Source organism: Electrona antarctica (assembly GCF_951216825.1).
Source record: "Electrona antarctica genome assembly, chromosome: 22".
In the NCBI taxonomy this organism is placed as follows: domain Eukaryota; kingdom Metazoa; phylum Chordata; class Actinopteri; order Myctophiformes; family Myctophidae; genus Electrona; species Electrona antarctica.
This window is the reverse complement of record NC_136805.1, coordinates 16,632,589-16,651,447: the sequence shown is the minus strand read 5'-3', so window position 1 is coordinate 16,651,447 and position 18,859 is coordinate 16,632,589.

Sequence of the window (18,859 nt, the reverse complement as noted above, 5' to 3'; positions counted from 1 at the left end):
AGCAATTTGACAAGTCATATTTGGTAGATCTGATTATCCTCCCAAGAAGAAGTTTGTTAATGTACAACCCGTGCAATAAAACAAATATAGTAGAAAATGCACAAAAATACCATAAAAACACCAAAATGGCTAACTTCCTGTGCTGAAGTTTGTATATATTACGAACCATAATGTCAGGTTTTGTATAGGGGGCACGATAGACCTGTTTTGCCACATTCATTTTCGAGACCCATATACTTTTACATGTTGAGCATCTCTAGGCCCCCCAAACTACAATGCAGTTGTGCAAATTTCAGAGACATTTGTATTTTTCTGCTTGCAACTTTTTTATTTTTTATGTAAAGGATTGTTTTTTTTTATAAAAATCTATAATGCATTTCATGACCTACAGTGGGTGAATCATTGCCACTGTAGCCCATGGGGACACAGCATTATTTTCATTTCATACAGTACATGTATGTCATGTCATACAGTACATATATTGTTAATGTATGCCCTGCCTCCTCCCAGATTGGTGTTGTGATTACGTAATGCCATTTGTTGGCACATGCAGGGGATGGCACACATCACTGTGTATAAAACTACACAACTGGACAATAGCTTTGGAGAAGGGGGAGGGGGTTAGACAGAGGAGCACAGTCATGAAGGCTTCTCTAGTCATGCACCTGTTTTCATGCTTGACATTGTTCTTTTCGTTCTCTGCTTTGTCTTCTTCCGCATCATCTTCCTCTTCTTGTGATTCACAAGCACTGTTTAACCTCAACAGAATTTACAAGCCCGGGGACTTGATTCTGGGTGGCTTGTTTAATATGCACATCTCCTCTGTATTCCCTGATCTGACGTTCACCTCTGAGCAACCGGACCCCGTTTGCTATGGGTGAGTATCACAAATAGAATAGCAAGCAACAGAACAGCAGGGATTTTCTTGTGACGTATTGGTACTAGAATGAGTTGATGTTGTTATTAGGGATGTTCTCTGCGATTCATTTCACTGTAATCCAAAGTTTCACTCTTTTTTTCCAGCCAGTCAGACAGTGTCTGTGTCTGTCTGTAGCTTGAGTTGAGGTCACATCACTGCACTGCCACTGCCAGTCACTCACTGCACTGGCAAGTGAACAGCTGCAGATGAGCACTGCACAGATCAGAGTGACAGGCCCTGCAAATCAGCCTAGCTTGGTCATACTTAATTGGCATTTCAACGCTGATTTATTAATAAAGACATTCACAAATCAATATCAGTGCACCCAGCTGTCCCAGGACCACAAACATGCTGTGCAAACATGCTGTGAAACAAGTTTAAACCAAGTTATTTTGCTAGACAGTCATGACAGTAATATGGAAAAGTATATACCATATCGTTATGTAGAAACACTAAATGTCCTGTATTCTACATTTGACCAAAAGTAATGGAACGTCACTCATTTATTTCTGTTAGTTTCTTTGTTGATGCATTCAGATGGGCCCAGATCATGGCTTTTGCCATTACAGAGATCAACGGAAACCCCAGCCTGCTACCCAACGTTAGTCTGGGGTACAATATCTATGATACGTGTTACACGCTGGGAGTTTCATTCCGAGCAGCTTTGGCATTGGTCAGTGGGAAAGAGGAGCAGTTTCGCTTGGATGAGCGCTGTGTCGGCTCTCCTCCGGTGCTTGGAATTGTGGGTCCCGATACCTCAACAAATTCTATTGTCATCTCTAGTGTATTGGGTTTGTACAGAGTCCCCCTGGTAAGTTTACTACTTGAACCTCCTTTTACCATCACCTATAAAACAACATGTTTCTTCCCAGAACTGACGGCATGGAAGGACCTAACCTCTGAAATACACATAGCCTACATGTACACGCACACACGACGTGACGTGTTGTGAGCGTGTTGTAGATCAGCTATTTTCAGCATGTAAACAAGTGTAAAATCAGGCATTACAACGCCATCAAGTAAGCCTTGCCGAGCCATAAGGCCCATAGGGCAGGAGCCTATCTCCTGTTTCTGTAGTGTGAGGCAGCTTGATGTTGTACAGGTACCTGGACATGACGCTATAGTATGTCGCAGGGACTTACCCCCAATCCAACCTTTGATGCTGAGTGCCTATAGCAGGGAGGCATTGGGTCCCATTTTTAGTCTTTGGTATGACCCGGCCAGGGATCAAACCCCGAACCTCCCAGTTTCAGGGCAGACACTCTAACCACAAGGCCACTCAGCTGGTTGCCATCAAGGCCTGCCTGCCAAATTTATTTTTTGTTGACAAAATCTACTGTAGATTTAGTCGACTAAAAATAAAATCTTATGATATTTAATCGAATAAAATCTTATGATATTTAGTCGACTAAAACTAGACTACATCTAAAACATTTCAGATCACTAAAATATGACTAAAACTAGTGTTTTTTTTATTCAAAAGACTAGGACTAAAACTGAATTAAAATCTGCTGTCAAAATGAACACTGGTTTTGTGTCTTTTTCAGATAAGCCACTATGCATTGTGCTCCTGTCTGAGTGATAGGGATCAATACCCTTCCTTCTTCAGAACAATCATAAGTAATACCATCCAGGTGAACCTCCAAGTATATATTCCACACACACTTGACAAATACCTCCCTCTACTGCGTGTTATTGATATTTCAGCATATCGCCTCTCAGGAGGAAAATCCCTTGCACACTGGCATACTGTATGTGTGTGTGAGAGAGGACTTTTCGTTTAAAATACAATATTTGTTTAAAATGTAGTCAATTAAATCTAAATCCTGCACACAATTCTACATTAATTCAAACTCTGTACTGTGCCTGTGGAGGGAGACCTGGGAGATAAGGGTTTATTGCTCCGAGTCTAATGTTATGTGATTTTTATTTTATTTTCAATAAATCAACAACAATCAACAATCAAAATTGGCTGGAAATATTGAATTTTTATGTGGTGTCGTAATTAAACGTAATGTTGACATTATGTCAACATTAATGTTGGCACACTGATTATCTACAGTAGATCTAGAAAATAAAACATGGCACAACATGGTCCTGGAGAGTTGGTAACCAAATGGACCCCTATATTTAACTCTTGAGAGTGTAAAATGAAACGGGTTTAATTTTACTCTCAAGAGTTAAATAATTGTTACTTAATAAATTAATCATTACTTAATTAAGAAGTCTACCCAATTTGAGAATGTAGAAGAATTGCAATTCAATGTTTGCCTGTTATCTCTCCTGTGGTACCACATCAATACAGCATGGAATTGTGGACAAAATCTTATCTATAAAGTCTTGGGTCTGAGAGGCTAAATCTCATCAATGGTGGTCCATGGCTCAAACGCAGAATAAATAATGGACCTTGATATGAAAAAGGTTGAAAACCACTGATCTCTAGATCAAGCACTTATACCTCGATTCTTTTATGCAATCAGGTGCGAGCTATGCTCCAGATCATGAGAAGGTTCGGGTGGACCTGGGCAGGATTTCTGTACAGTGACGATGCCTATGGCCGAGATGCGGCCCAGATGTTCCAGTCCGAGCTGGCCCAGTCTGGTTGGGGTTGCCTGGCGTACACAGAGGTTCTGCCCTGGGACAGTGACCCGACTGAACTCCAGGGGCTCGTTTCCAGGATGAAGGAATCCACAGCTCGCGTGGTCATCATATTCGAATATGGGATCCGTACGATTAGGCTCATGGACGAGGTTGGGGTTATAATGATCCATGTTCACTCAAGAAGTCATAGGTATAAGACATCTGAAAATAGTTACGTATATTGAAGTGAAGACATCCTAAAAAAAATGTCTATATATATATAGGTTTGCTAGCGTATATTTAATTGCAAGCATTTTGTTTCATCACAATGGCATTTTATCTGTATTAGGTTCAAATGAAATGATCAGTTATTATGTATTTTTACTCTTCTCTGCACAATAAGCAAATAATCAAACTCTATGGTATATTGTTATAATTGTATTAGATTGAATTTACCTTGATGGTTTACAGAAAATTATATTATTGGGTTTTTTTGTTGCTTTTTCTGCCTTTATTGATAGTTTGAAAGTAATTTGACAGGAAATGGGGAGAGAGATGGGGGGGAAGACACGCTGCAAAGGCCGTCGGGATCTGGAGTCGAAACCGCAGCACGCCGTCAGGCTGGCTCAGCAGCCTATAGGTGCCCAGGCGGTTGAGCTAACCGTCCGGGCCATATTGTTATTGTTTACTATGGAAGTCGGTCAGTCAGTGTCACGCCTCGTGTCACGCCTCCAACCCTCCATATATGGCCATGCCTCGTGACATCACACCTCGTGACACCTCATCAAACCCTGTACACTCAAGACACTGCCCCCACTGCCACCCTTAGATCTCCACATATGGAGCTGACCCGTTCTGACATTCCATATGTTGATCTGACCTCATCAAAGCCTGCACACTCAAGACACGCTCCATATATTCTAAAAATACATTATTTTAATCTCCTTTAAGGCTCAAAGAGGTCTTGCCCCTAGCTATATCGCGGAGCTCTTGCCCCCTCACGACCCTCCTCGCAGCCTGAGGTCTGTAGGCAAGGGGCTCCTAAAAATCTGTACTGCGAACTACGTCACAAAGGGTGATCGGGCCTTCGCCATCCGATCTTTTGTTTCTCCCTGCCTTTTACTGATCTTGTGTTATCTTGATTTGTTTAATGTTTGGGTATTTCTTGTTTATTACGTTCATTATGATAGATCATGTCACTTATTTGTTTTTCTATTTTTCTATTGTGAATGTTCTTGTTATTATTCCTGTGCAGCACTTTGTGGCTCATGCCTAGAAAGGTTCTATATAAATAAATAAATTATTAGTATATATGGCCAGTACAGCATTCATTCCATTGGCACGTTCGGAAATAGCGCACTGAGCGCACTGTACAATGCAAACTAATAGGCGAGTGCGCTCCGGTGCGGTATTTCCACCGCCCCATATAATATGTTGATCTGACCCCCCATCCCAAAGCGCCAGCACCCGCCCAGCAGTCTGCCTCAGGGCGTATTACTGGTTATAATAGTTTTCGTCCATGTCGCCGTTTGATGCGTATGCGCCGTGCCAGCGTATGACGTAATGACTACTTGTGCTTGATATGGCAGTGGTGTCAGATTACATACATGTATACATACATGTATACATAGGGGCATTACCTTTAATCCTCCCGACACTAAAACATATCGGCATTACGTCACCATCGAAAACCAATTACACCCTGGCATTGGGTCCTTTAATCCACATCTTTATTACGTCATCATTGAGAGCCAGTTATACCAGTTATACCCTGACGTCATATGCTGCTACGATACATATGCATCAAACGGGGTGCAAAGTAACCACAGTATACCGCTAATCAATTTACAAATTACATATACATATACATAGAGGCATTTCCTTTCCACCTTTCACCTTTCCTTTAATCCACCCGACACTGATCGACATACGTCACCATCGAAAGCCGATTAATCCACATCTTTATTACGTCATCATTGAGAGCTAGTTATACCAGTTATACCTGGCGTCATATGCTGCTACGATACATACGCATCAAACGGGGCGCAGAGTAACCACAGTATACCGCTAATCAACTTACAAATTACATATACATATACATAGAGGCATTTCCTTTAATCCACCCGACACTGATCGACATATACGTCACCATCGAAAGCCGTCTCTTACCATACTTAACAATACTACTTTTTTACCTCCAAAAACTAGGTACGTAGCAAATAGCTAAACCTAATAATTCAATATTTCAAACGTTCTTTCACAGAGAAGCTGAGATTTGACAGTTTATAGCGGTCGACAGTATTTGCGCGCTCTGCTTGCGCACTAGTAGGCCATTTATGGCCTACTTGTGTGCAACAAGCAAGTAGGCACTCGACAGAGTGCAGTTCTAGTTATTATTATTATTATTATAGTTGTGATATTGTTGTTGTTGTTGATGATCACAATCAACAGGTGGTGAAGCAGAAGCTGAGTGGCGTACAGTGGATAGCGGCTGTGGATTTCATAGAGAACTCAGACGACCTGAGTGCTCGCTATATGCCTTACCTGAGAGGCACCCTGGGTGTCGCACTCCGTCGCGGGGAGATACCAGGCCTCAAGGACTTCATGTTGAAAATAAATCCCAACAACGACCTTGACGCCGGCAACGAAAATACCATAGTGAGTGTTTTGTTTCATGTTCCAAGGTGGTCTTTATTGTTGCCTCTGTTGTACAGGTACTGTGTGTGTGTGTGTGTGTGTGTGTGTGTGTGTGTGTGTGTGTGTGTGTGTGTGTGTGTGTGTGTGTGTGTGTGTGTGTGTGTGTGTGTGTGTGTGTGTGTGTGTGTGTGTGTGTGTGTGTGTGTGTGTGTGTGTGTGTGTGTGTGCATTACCATGTACAGTATATATTTTTGTTTCTTCAGGTGAGGCAGTTTTGGGAGTACACATTTCAGTGTAAATTTGCACCCCTTCCATCAGAGTGGGTGGATGCTGGGGGAAGGGTGTGTACGGGACAAGAGGACCTAGGAACAGCAGAAACTACCCTGTTGGACGTGTCGAACCTCATGGTAGACTATAATGTGTACAAGGCTGTGTATGCTCTGGCCCATGCCCTCCATGACATGTTGCAATGTGTGCCAGGGAGAGGGCCTTTCCCCGGGCACAGCTGTGCCAGTTTGCAGGCAATAAAGCTATGGCAGGTGCGATATAATATAAACCCTAAAACCGGGAAAGCATCTGTGTAACCTCTTTAACTATTATTCATATACCTCTTTAACTATACTTATACTATTCAAATCATGAACATTTGTGCAAATCTTTGAATATATATATATGTTCTATAAAGCGAACATTTTGAACTCAAATCTTTGCCAGATGGAGGAATCTTTGCTTCTGGGGGTCCCTGGAACAAAATATTTTGAGATGGGGTTCCGCAGCCAAATACAATTTACGCCATACAATTTATGGGGTCTTTGACATGAAATAGTTTGAGAACGACATATAAACGACATATAAACATACGTTTTTTTTTAGGCATTTGTTGAATCGATTTAGAAGATATTCGTTGAATCGATTTAGAAGCACATTTGTTGAAACGGCTCAGAGTTTCTAGTTGGATTTAACTTGGTCATGTATGGTTTAAATCATATTGTAAATACTGCAAGGAAACTGTACCTGTCACTATCACTATGTCAACTACAAAAGTCTCTTGGTTCATCTCCGTTCTGTAGTTTGTGTATTATCTGGAAAGGATCAATTTCACCACATCATTTGGTGATGAAGTATCATTCGATGGGAATAGTGATGCCTCACCAATCTGTGACATCATGAACTGGGCGTGGCTCACTGGTGAACAAAGCACAAAGGTTCAGATTGTAGGTGTGTACAAGAAGTCAGCCTCCGCAGGTGAAGAACTCATCCTTGATGAAGACAGGATTGTCTGGAACTCAATTGAAACCAACAAGGTCACTTTTGTATTCTAAAATAACTTATGTTGAACTCATGATGTGAATGTAGGCCTAATTGTGTTGGGACTGAAACTGATCATTGTTACTCTCCTCTGTAGCCTCCTCAGTCGGTGTGCAGTGAGAGCTGTCACCCTGGAACCCGTGCGGCCAGAAGGAAAGGAGAACCCGTCTGCTGCTTTGACTGCATTGCTTGTTCTGAGGGAGAGATCAGCAATGAGACTGGTAGGTTTACATTCCGTATGTACCGTAGGCTGTCCGTAGGGCGTAGGTTGATACTTGTACTTGTTTGTCCCTAATATTCTCTTATTTGTCAGACTCTACAGAGTGCACCGGTTGTCCAGAGGACTTCTGGTCCAGTCCCCAGCGTGACCACTGTGTACCAAAGAGCATTGAGTTCCTCTCCTACCACGATGCCCTGGGTATCTCCTTGACAGCCATCTCATTGCTGGGCACATTCACCTGTGCCATTGTCCTGGGAATCTTCATCCATCATCATCACACGCCCATGGTACGCGCCAACAACTCAGAACTCAGCTACCAACTTTTGGTGTCAATCAAACTGTGTTTTCTGTGCTCACTTCTGTTCATTGGCCGTCCCAGACTCTGGACGTGCCAGTTGAGGCATGCAGTGTTTGGGATCAGCTTTGTGCTGTGTGTCTCGTGTATCCTGGTAAAGACTGTGGTGGTTGTGGCTGTGTTCAAGTCCTCTAACCCTGGGAGTGCAGACATTATGAAGTTTTTTGGTGCTATGCAGCAGAGAGGAACAGTACTGGTTCTCACTTCCATCCAGGCAATAATTTGCACAGCTTGGCTTGTGTCTGCCTCACCAACTCCTAATAAAAACACGCAATATCAAAGTGACAAAATTGTCTATGAGTGCGATGTGGGATCAACCGTTGGTTTTGCAGTGTTACTCGGTTATATTGGTGTACTGGCACTCCTCAGCTTCGTCCTAGCATTCATAGCGAGGAATCTTCCAAGCAACTTCAATGAAGCCAAGCTAATCACTTTCAGCATGTTGATCTTCTGTGCCGTGTGGATAGCCTTCATCCCAGCATATATCAGCTCCCCAGGCAAATATGCAGATGTAGTGGAGGTATTTGCTATTTTAGCATCTAGTTTTGGTCTTTTGGGGGCACTATTTGGACCAAAGTGTTACATAATGATTTTGAAACCTGAGAGAAACACTAAGAAGGCCATCATGGATCGCGGTGCCACCAAGTCATAGAACGCAGAAACTCAACAATGATGACACAATGTTCTGTGTACGGAGTGTATACGGAGTATATACAGAGGTCACTATCTGATCATTTTGATAGTAATAGATTCCGTTTTCTACCAGATTAAACAAAACAACTCTAACCTCTATTTTCTATCATAAAGAAAAGTTGGTGAAAAGTTCATTGCCCTGCCTTAAAGACTACGTTTGGTGATTTTAGAGCAACATTGTATAGGCATGAAATATTCAAAGGTGCTAAATTAGCACCTTTACATTTTTTTTGCAAGCCTGGACTGGACACCAGATTCATAGGGTCCAACATCCCTGTGTATTCTACTGCCTGTCACTTTTGGAGCAACAGAAAGCTACTGTTTCTAAACGTTTTTATTCTTGGATTTTCCACTATTGGACTCAATGTTTTATACAATTGTGTCAATAAAGTAACTAACTAACTAACTGGCTGTCTGACTAACTTGAAAACCATGAAAGTCAGTTGAAATGACATGGACTGTCTTTGACCACAAGGTGGCAGTGTCGTTGTGTGTATTGGTGAGGTTCAACCTGCTCTAAAATCCAGAAAGGACCACTTCACCACTTTTCTATCTCCATATAATTGGTGCTCACTAATGTTCATACTAAAATAGCAGAGTTTTATTATTTTAATCTTATCTGCCTAACAATGATGTCACTGGTGGACGGGTTTCTGAGACACAGACTGAGACACAGACTGAGTAGGAAAGAATTCTGCTATTGATTGATTGCTATATGAAGATAGGAAAATATTCTGCACAATTTAGTCAGGCGGAATTGATTGATAGTTCAGTTGGTGATACAAACATGACATTTGGCACAGATGACCTTCATATATATGACCCTAATTTATATCAATCTCGGGCCACACATAATTCCTACATTTTCAAGATGGCCTATGGCCGCCAGTTTTCAAAATGGCTGCAACTGGGCCTACGTTTTGGATTATATCACGTTGCTGGGACTGTAAATCATTGCTTTCCCTGCCATTTTAATATAAGACGATATGTTTTGGAGGTAATGAATTGCATTTTTATAGTGCTTTTCCAAGTGCTCAAAGCGCTTTACAATGGTTCATTCATTCATACATTGGGAGGTGAAGCGGCAAACAGTCGACGCCAGCGTCCTCACTTCCCACATTCACACACCAATGGTGGCAAGCTCACACCAACCGACTCATTGGAGGCAATGTAGGGTTCAGTGTCTTGCCCAAGGACACTTCGACATGTGGACAGGAGGAGCCGGGATTCGAACCGCCGACCCAGGGATCATTGGACGACCTGCTCTACCTCCTGAGCCACAGCCGGCCAAGGTATTTCTACCAAGTAAAAATCACACCTGTGTGAATTAAGTGAGGGGCGCTCTTATTATCGTACATCATCATACATCATCTCATTCCGGCCAATCAGAATTTGCGTCCTCACCTTGCGCTTGTATTTACACTCAAAGCTGGCCATTCATTGTCAATGGCATTCAATGTATGTGTTGGGACAAACGCTCAAAGTTGGCTATTCATTATCAATGCATTATCATTACAATTTAGGAATTTAGCAGACGCCCTTAATTTAAAGGGACATTTCACCCTTTTTGCAAAAAAAAATATGTTAATGACGTTTAGAAGATTTAGAACAGGGGGAGGGCTGTCTTACTGCACACACACACACACACACACACACACACACACACACATGCACGCACGCACATTCAATTATTTGTATGCCCAAACCACTAACCTCAAAAAACTACAGAGGTTCAATATATGATTCAAGGATGCCTTCTAGCACATGCTACCCCACAAGGACCAAGTCTCATTACTGGCACATAATTAACAATTGTGAATACAGTTTATGACTGTCCAAGATGTACAACGCACGCACGCACGCACGCACGCACGCACGCACGCACGCACGCACGCACACACACACCTGTCCCCGCATTATGTTTACCCTCTCCTCCATCTGGCAAAGGCACAAACACAAACACGCAGCGAACACTTCCCCCCATAATGTGGCTGCTGCTATCTCTGAGCCACATCCGTGCCAGCGGCTCGCACACACACACACACACACACACACACACACACACACACACACACACACACACACACACACACACACACACACACACACAAGTCATGATAAATGATCAGCAAGCTGCTCGCCCAGGGGAGGATGATGGGTATACAGCATTAACCTCTTCTTGCCTTCTTGTACTTTCTAAACTAGTGCGACACATGAATTCCTCTGTGTGTTGCTGATGCTGAGTGGATGAGTGAGGCGAGTGTTGGTGGTCTATTGCTGTATTTTGTCTGCTATTGAGACATTTAGATCATGTCAGCCATCTTCCCCACTGACTGCCTTGACCCCCAAGAGACAGTGGAGGCATTAGCATGCCACCTGGACACAGGCCAGGGTCTGATCAGCCATGGTTGGGTCGCTTGGAGGAGGGCGTCTGTTGCGAGACCCGAAACACCCAGGGCCAGTGACTCCAGGTAACAACAATGATGACGTGTCCAAGTTTGTGCATCAGTAGATGTTTTATTTACTGTCAAATGTCACGTCTCACCTACCTAGATACAGGATCTGACACACATTTTGACCCGATGGTCAAGATTCATTTTATCCCCTGAGAAAGCAGGCAGGCTCTATATATTAGCCCAATGGTAAACAATTCAGCACTTCAGACCGGGTTCAAATCCGGAGTAGAACAGGAAAGTTACATGTTATACAAGTCATGTTGGAAAGTGGTCTTTTACAAACGCAGGTGCTATAAAATGGTAAATGGTGCATTTATATAGCGCCTTTATCCAAGGCGCTTTACATAGATTGTGCATTACATTCACCCATTCACACACACATTCATACACCGATGGCAGCAGAAACCATGCAAGGCACCAAACAGTTTCTACTTGTGTGAGCAAGTTTTTAACTTTTTATTTTATTATTTCCCTGCATTGTCATTGTGTGTTTTTTGTTATGCAAAGTGATTTGGTTTATTATCATCTCAGAGGACCACAGTGGAAACTAGAAAAAGTGCCCTTCTGGGCACATGTCTCCACCAGGAGGATAGGACTGTGTGAGATGTTTGGCAAAATGTTTAGGAGTAATATAAACATGTTTTTTTGTTTGTTCGTTTTTTGCAACAATTTTCTTCATAAAAATTGCATGCTGCGTTCATGATTTGAGGCTTTTGTTCAAAACGGGGCAATCTTGCAAACTGTGAAAGCCAATTATAGCCAATTAGGATGGAATATGAAATATCGGACAGATCCGACTTGAGCACATGACCATAGAGATACTGTGTAACGATTTGTGAGATTTTTGGACAGAATCTGGAGGAGTAATATCAAAAATGTGTTTTACAAAAGTCGGCCTCCTGGTGGCGCTATAAAAGGCAGATGCGGAAAATGCAGGTCAAAGATTTGTCCTTGGCCTCTAGGGAGTGTGCATGTAACGTTTCACGCAGATCGGTGCAGTTTTAGGTAAAACATGTGAAAAGCTGCCTCATGGTGGCGCTATAACAGGCCGTTCTGGAAAATGTGGGGCATCATTGGCATCCAGGGAGTGTGTGTGCAAAGTTTGGCATCGACCGGGTTAACGGTGCCGGAGATTAGCTGGTAACGGACGGACGGAAGGACGGACGGACGGACACACGGAGTGCAAAACATACTGTCTCCCCATGCCTTCGGCCTGGTGGAGACAATAAGTGCTGGACTTTATTGTGTTTTTTCCAACATGTATGATTTGTGGTTAGTTGCGATGTTGTGATACAGCGACTCAATCAATAATCAATCAATCAATCAATCAATCAAAGCGATGGCATAATCTTTGTTAAAATTGTTTCTTAAAACACAGCTTTTCAGAAATGCTTGTTTTTGGGCTGTTTTGTATTTATTTGGCCTTCTATTTTATCCATCGCTGTTTCCTCTGAACCTATAGATTTTAATGTTCACGCGAAGCACTCTGGATAAGCGCCTAACAATTAAAGTTTATTATGACATTTACTATCATACAGTGATCATTGAGGGGATAGCTTGAGGAAAACCTATCTCTCTCTCTCACTCTCTCTCTCTCACACACACACACGCACACTGTGCTCGCACACACGCACGCACGCACACACACACACACACACACACACACACACACACACACACACACACACACACACACACACACACACACACACACACACACACACACACACACACACACACACACACACGCCTAACTCAACAGCACATCAGCATTAATCAGTCTGAACTTGATTTTCAAGAATAATTTCAGATCCAGAGCAGCTATAAGCAGTATAAGCAGGTCACTTAGCTCGCCTCTGCATCCTTCACGCTCCCGCAGTTCCTTTCCTTCAAAGTGCATTCAATTTCTAACAAGCATGGTGGCTTTTCTCTCTCTCTCTCTCTCTCTCTGTTCCTGTATCCTTGCTCTACACAGTATGTCAGTGTCAGTCTGCAAAGTTGACAGACAGCATAACAATTCATTTTCACAGCAAATATGCATTTATGAATGAAAAGAGATGGGTGCCTGTGATCCTTCTGCAGTGCTGTCAGCCTGTTGACATGCCTCCTTATCGACAAGATGTTTTGCCTTTATTGCACGGTTTCCACCCCTTTTGTATCTTCTTTCTTTTTCCCAACTCTATGATATTATGAAGTTTCAACCTGGCGTCTACACTCTCAGAGTTACAAACCTGCAAGGGAAGAATCCTTTCTCTACGAGTACGTACTAAGATAAAGGATACAACGGGTGGTCTGAACAATAAGTACAACAGGTTTACCGGGTTGGGGCATGCAGTCCCAACTCGTATGGCACTGGCCTAGTTATAAATTAGGGCTAGACTGAAAGGGGATCCCTCACTCCTATGCCACCAAAATGTGGAACATCCTACCAACAGTCATTAAGACATGTGAATCCCTTGACTCCTTCAAAACCGCTCTCAAAGGGCACCTACGGACGACTGCAATTCGAAACTGGCCCCCGTAAAATCTGAATCCCCCCCCATCGCCCACCACCCCCCCCCTTTTCCCCTCACTGTATATGTTTCTTTTCCCTTTTTACCTCCTTTATGATGAATTCCTGTTCTGTTCTTTGACTATATAGTAGTGTCTATCTGTACGTCTCTAAATGTTTTGATGAATTGAACATGGTGGACCCTCTTGTAAACAAGTGTAATGCTTAATTGGGTCGTTCACTCACAGTTAACAGTCTTTGTATTGAGTTTGTGCTTGAAATGTACTGTAATTCTGCAAACTGTTAATAAATATTTCAATCAATCAATCAATCAAAAACCCTCCATCCCTTCCCTCTCTCGTTCCCATTGTTTCTCTCTCAATTCAATTCAAATTGGCTTTATTGCCACGAGAAAACATATATTTTCATTGTCAAAGCAAAAGTGGAACAATACAATCAAAACTAAATAATGTATGTACAAATAAAAGGGAATAGAAACGATGTGTACACTCTGAGCTGTTATACATTTGATCTAACTTACGAAACCATAAGAATTGTGCATTTGCTGACAGAAATAGTTAGGCTACATATCCACATAAGAAAGGTTAGCTTGGGATAAGCTCTCCCTCTCACTCCCTAACTCGATCTGTGATGATTAGGCCTACAAGTGTATCCCAAATGCGGATAGGGGGAATCACATTTTCTCCACTGCAGTGAATGAATCTTCTAAAAGTGCATTGAGTGTGAGAGAGAGAGAGAGAGAGAGAGAGAGAGAGAGAGAGAGAGAGAGAGAGAGAGAGAGAGGAGGAAGTCAGATAGAGAAATGCAGGAAATTGAAACAGCGAAGGTGAGTGGGGAGACAACAGTGGATGATCACCGCTGTGCTCACTAACCCATTCACACATCATTGCTGCAGTCGGGGCAGAAACCTCTTATCTCCACATCTCAACTTTTGTAAATGAAAGCCTTACTTCATCATACAAGATTATATGCACAAAAGTAGTAAAAAATGGCAGATGTACGGATGTGAGCTTGTAGAACGGTTATTGTCGCTATTTTAAAATGATAATATAAAAAGGAACTGTTTTCCGGACATACATTGTTTCCACCCTGCAGCAGGGACATCTTTCCCTCTCCATGCGACACCCAGTCAGTCAGCCAGCCAGGCAGCCAGTTAGCCAGCCAGCCTGTCAGGCAGGCAGGCAGGCAAGCAGGCAGGCAGGCAGGCAGGCAGGCAGGCAGGCAGCCAGCCTGTCAGGCAGGCAGGCAGGCAGGCAGGCAGGCAGGCAGGCAGGCAGGCAGGCAGGCAGGCAGGCAGGGAGGCAGGCAGGCAGGCAGGCAGGCAGGCAGGCAGGCATGGTATCGGTAATGGTGTGTGGTGCTGGCAGGGGAGAGGACAGCCAGGCACGGTGACATTCTGGGACGGCAGCAGCCAGTAATGAGTCGTTAAAATGAGGAGAGATTTGGGGCATTACTCATCCGTTACCATACCAACTGTGCTAGCCGTTGGGGGATTGGTTTCCGCTCTTGACAAGGAGGAGAGTGTGTGTGTGTGTGTGTGTGTGTGTGTGTGTGTGTGTGTGTGTGTGTGTGTGTGTGTGTGTGTGTGTGTGTGTGTGTGTGTGTGTGTGTGTGTGTGTGTGTGTGTTGGGCGGGACTGGAAGTACCTCTGTGTAGAACTTTCACATGCACACACATACACACGCAGACTTGAACATCACAGCTCACACCGCACGGCGCATGCACAAACATTGCACGGTCTAAATCCCATCTTCTGTGCGTGCGTGCGTGCGCTCGTGCGTGCGCAAGTCCTTGTTTATAAGTTTAATCTTCAAAGCACCTTCAAAGCGTCCTCAGCCATCCATCCTGACAGCAGCACCCGCACGGCCTTCACTACTTCAGATTTATTCACAATTCTTCCATATGTATGGTCATTTTTTCACCCAGGTTTGACGGCTCGCTTTGTTTTGTTTATGTTTTGTCCATGTTTGCCCACATCCTTTCTATTCAGGGTTGTTGAACAAAGAGTCAGGGATGGAGATTAAATACTTCTCATCCACTCACATAAAAAAAAAACCTTAGTGTTGCTATGACGACCGGGAGCTTGCGAAAATCAGCAATGATGTCGGCCCTCATCATCCGGCATCACACACACACGCACACTCGCACACACACACACACACACACACACACACACACACACACACACACACACACACACACACACACACACACACACACACACACACACACACACACACACACACACACACAATTGCGCTCTTGTCGTCGTACATCATCCAAAAAAAATTATAATACTAATTCATGAATTCATTTGTCAACTTATTTAGCAACTTATATAGTTATTATCTTTTTAACCATGATACAATGTTTAACAAAACTCATCTTTTCACCATGATCATGTAAGATGACAACTGAATTTATGTGATATGTGAAATGTGACAAGAGTTCAGGACAAAAAAGGCTACATTATTTCAAAACTTTCATTTTTGAGGGGCGCTAGCCCCTCCTATGCCCAGCTTTCCGGGTTTGTGTAAACACAAACATTGAAGACAAAAGTGAGGACAGAAAAGTGAGGACGCAAATTGTGATTGGCCAAAATGAGATGATGTATGATGATACGAGCGCCCCTCACTTCACGCAGGTGTGATTTTCTTAAAGATGTTTCAAAAATAGCAGATATACAAACTCACAACGTGCTGTATCGCAACACTATTTTGGAATAGCCAGAGTATAAAACAACTACCGTATACATATATATCTTTGGTCCCCATGCACTCACTGGGGTGTTTTTGTCACTGTACATTTACCCATGCATGAAATTTGTCCTCTGCATTTACCCATCCTATAACTGAGCAGTATGGCACTCGGGGAGCAGTTAGGGTTTAATTGTCAAGTTGCACAGGGACACTTCGCTGGGGTCTAGCTCTGCAATCGGACCTTCTGCTTCCCAGACAGGCTCTCTAACTTGCTGGGGACCCCTTGGAACCCCTGGGGGTCCTCGGATCCCACTTTGTTGTACAGTGTGTGTGTCCTTGTGATGTGTGCATCAGTGGACAGAATATGATTATAAAGGCATTCAGTTTATGATGTACTTTATCGTACTCAAGGTGAAAATGTAAGAGTCATTTACTCGTCATTTACTCTAAAGACAGAAAAGGAATTCAGGCTCAGAAAGAGAGTAAAATAGAGCCGAAGAGAAGAGAAGAGAATAGAAGAGAATAGAAGAGTGGGTTACGGAGATAGCAAACCACATCAAAGCAATCTGCTGGAAAACAATGAAACTTTTTGGTTGTTAATTTTCAAGACTAATCTCTGGCCCCAGGGCTTGTCGGTATAACACACTCTGACTGTGAAGTAGATGAGTTTAGCTAATCTCTTTTACACAGCTCCAGGGACCTGCATGGGTATGTAGTATATAGCAGCACAGGGACAAGCTTTAATATTGAACAGAGACGCATAGTGTGATGGAGAAATTGAAGAACATCAGACTCATTTCAGAATGCAGGGAGGCACTTCCCTTCTTCCCATGAAAGGGGGGATTGAAGTTTTTAAATAGTTTCCTTGGGTCTGTGTTTGCAAAGATTAGAACAGTGAGGAAACATAACACATATGCATGCACTAAGGCAGGCATGCACACATGCACTCACCCTGCAAAACACACACTTCCAGACACTGTCCGTCCAACAACACACATGCACTCCTAGTCCTATACCTCCAACACTGTACTGGCTAGACGGACATGGAAATGAGCTGTGTCTAATGTCTAATGTTGGACGTCTTATTTGCGGTGTTGAATCTCAAAGTCTAATGGGAAGATTGCCATGAAACTAGCTGAGCACGCACATGTGTTGTGCAAGGATGAACCCTGATGATTTCGATCAGCCCCATGGCCTTTCCTCTAGCAGCGAAACCCTTATGCCAAGCTTTCCACTTTGCAAACAGGATGAACCCTACTGATTTTATTGACCCCATGACCTTTCCCCATGCGTCACCATTCAGACACAATTCCCAGTTGGATGTAAGGAGCAGCACAGACTCTAGGGGGCGGGGCTGCTGAAGCTTTCAGACTCTGTCTTGTTCTGGCATGCAACACTGGGGGCAATTCTATTTGGACAGGCTTAATTAATTCAGTTGGTTTATGAACAAACACGCAAAATAGCTGAGCTGACCACTTCTCCCTCTACAGCACAGTGTGTCTGTTCTTGAGAACTGCTGAGGCAGTGAAAACAACATGGCAGTTGGCTATTTCTTGTATTGATATTGAATACTTGATCTGCAATATAACATTCTCATCCATCCCCCAAGACCCGATACACATTTTGATGCAATGCATTTGAGCATTTGTGCCAACAAACGGAGCACAGATTTTCATCAAATCTTTATGGCCCCTCGTCCTCAGGGATTTTTTTTTACCATCCCAGTTGTCAGACCCCGTTTCTGCCCAGGGCAATATTGACCATTCGTATGTTCTGAAGACGTTGCTCCTGTCTCAGCAACTTTAGGCTATATGACCAGGAGCTGCTACGCTGTAGAAAACTGAGACACACATTTTATCCAGTGTCACATCAATGTACAACACTGCTGACAATGATAACCCAAAATTGATTTTTCATATTAGTTTAATTTTTTATAGTTTATAGCTTTCTGTTAACCACTGTCAACCTGGCTGGTATCCCTGGTTTTGGGCACGACATTATTGGTGAAATGTCTCATAAATATTCATGTGATCTGAGCTTGTATATTTCTTTCATACAATTTAATATATAAATACAAAATAAGACTGTGACATGCACTGATAAATATCTGGTTGCATCTGACACTGTTTTCCCCAAGTATAGATGTTGGAATTTACATTACAGCGTGAGCTATGTGTTCTGTTCAGGGGTGTGTGTTCTGTTCAGGTGTGTGTGTGTGTGTGTGTGTGTGTGTGTGTGTGTGTGTGTGTGTGTGTGTGTGTGTGTGTGTGTGTGTGTGTGTGTGTGTGTGTGTGTGTGTGTGTGTGTGTGTGTGTGTGTGTGTGTGTGTACATGCGTGTACTGTATGTGTGTGCTTGTGGAAGTTCTATGGCCCCTTTTCCCACCAAAAGAACTGTGGTTCTATAACTGGTTCCGTTCTAGATTCTTAGAACCTTTGGTGCTTTCACAGAACCGGCGGCCATTTTTTGGTTCCTGTTCCG